Below are 2,052 nucleotides of genomic sequence, written 5' to 3' on the forward strand. Positions count from 1 at the left end.
ATCGTTCCCAGCACCAGCCAGGACGAGCCCCTAAATCAAGGCAGCCGGCAGGCTAGTGAGAGCACCAGGTGTGCCAGTCAGAGCCAGCACACAGTGCCCTGGCCGGCTGTGCAGGTGGAGGCGGCGCTGCCGAGGGGGGCTCCACTGCAGGGGGCTGGGGGGCTTTATCTCTGCAGAGACAGGCGTGCCAGCCAGCAGGTCCTCCGCCCCCACCCTTCAGGGATCTGGCTGGGCAACCCCCAGGTGCAGAGATGAGTGGCCTCCCAGAGCAGTGCCCCGCAGGGGGCTAGTCATCCCTCTCTCTATTCAGTGCCCCTCGATGGCACCCTGGCCTTTCTCAAGCCCCTTCCCTCCTGCCAGCCCCTCCCTCTGAACTGCCCCACCCCACCCTGCTTTAATCACCCAGCCTTCGCGCAGCTCCTCCCACGCCCCAAGCTCTGCCCTACCTCTGCACCTCTGCACGCGCTGTTCCCTCTCCCTGGAACACCCTGCTTGGCCCCTTCGCACCCTTCAGGTCTCAGCTCGAGAGCCACTTCCTCGATCACCCCATCTACCACTGCCTCCCCTGCCCCTCTCTCCCTGGCAACCTTCGTTTCTTCTCGGCCACCACGTCGATCCGAATGTGTCTTGTTTATTTACGTGCCTCCTCATGTAGTGCCTGTCTCCACCGTTAGACTCTCACTCCAGGTCCTTCAGGACTGTGTCTGTCTTATAGAAACAAGTTCCTGGGACGCCTGGGTAGCTCAGTTGGTTGAGCGTCTGACTTGGGCTCAGGTCGTGATCTCACGGTTCGTGGGTTCGAGCCCCGCATCAGGCTCTGTGCTGACAGCTCAGAACCTGGAGCCTGTCTTTGGATTCTGTGTCTCTCTCTTTCTCGGACCCTCCCCTGCTCGCGCTGTCTCTCTGTCTCTCTCAAAAATAAATAAAACATTTTTTTTTAAATTAAAAAAAAAAAAGAAACATAGTTCCGAGTAAATAGTTGTTGAAGGAATGAGAAAGGAGGGAAACTGGTGGCTGCTGCCGATTTATTCAGTTTGTGTTGGCCTCGCCCTCCCCCATCCCTGCCCCAGAATGTCAGCTCCCCGAGAGGCAGGGATGTAGGTGTGTTCTCTTCATGGCTGTGATCCCAGAAGTTAACACAGTGCCTGGTACCCAGCTCAATAAATACCTGTTGCAGGAACAAGCAAGTGCGCAGGGGTCTCAAGCCTCCCAGTGCAGAGATGGGGTGCCGCCGATGGGGTGTAGGACCCTGGGCAAGTTCCTTCCCTCCAGGGACTTCTGTTTCCCCATCTGAAAGCTGGACTTGGGAATCCTTGCCACCTTCACCAGGACTGTGGAGGGTTGGGCATGGCCCGCTTCAGTCCCCAGGGGAGGCAGATGGAGCGGACACCAGGGGACAAGGGACAGGCAAACGAGTTCTAACCAAAACACGGCTACCACCTGACTGTGTGATCTTGGGGAAGTCACTGTCCCTCTCTGAGCCCCCATTTCGTCATCTGCAAAAGGGGCACAGCATAGCTGTGAGGACTGCCTGAGACAATGGAAGGCAAAGTGCTGAGCCACCAGTAAAGCACCCTGCCCACGGAAGTCATTTCTCATCAGCAGGGCAGTGCTGCAAAGCCGTCTCTACATGGCCCCACCCAGAGGATCCTTTGTTTCTTTATCTGTAAAGGGGGCTCGCAATAGCACTGGCCTCTCCAGGGCTGCTGCGAGGATTGAAGTGAGAAAATGTATGTTACGTACCTGGCACACAGTAGGGGCTTTATAACCACAGCCCTAGAGTCATTAACTGCCTCTGTAGCTACTCCTGTCTGGTTATCTGGATTTCCCCAATAACCAGAGCACAAGGGAAACCCAGGGTAGGGGTGGGGATGGGCATGGGCATGGTTTGAGTTCACAATGGGGAGCAGATTGGGGAAGAGGCTTGAGAGGTGGATCGGGGCCAGCCCTGGGAACTCAATGGAGATTTGTACCTTTATCTTGGAACCAGAGGGAGCTACAGAATAGTTTTAAGCAGCAAAGTAAAATGATCCAGTCTGATTTTCAAAACAC

At 56.0% G+C, this 2,052-nt stretch overlaps 1 non-coding gene across 1 annotated transcript; it reads left to right on the forward strand.

Moving 5' to 3' along the window:
* The first annotated feature begins 732 nt into the window (after window positions 1-732).
* Window positions 733-817, forward strand: TRNAP-UGG (transfer RNA proline (anticodon UGG)). The gene has a single exon. It is a non-coding gene; the product is annotated as a tRNA-Pro (tRNA).
* Window positions 818-2,052: the final 1,235 nt, after the last annotated feature.

The sequence above is a fragment of the Crocuta crocuta genome, unplaced genomic scaffold, assembly GCF_008692635.1.
Source record: "Crocuta crocuta isolate KB4526 unplaced genomic scaffold, BGI_CrCroc_1.0 scaffold15, whole genome shotgun sequence".
NCBI lineage: Eukaryota > Metazoa > Chordata > Mammalia > Carnivora > Hyaenidae > Crocuta > Crocuta crocuta.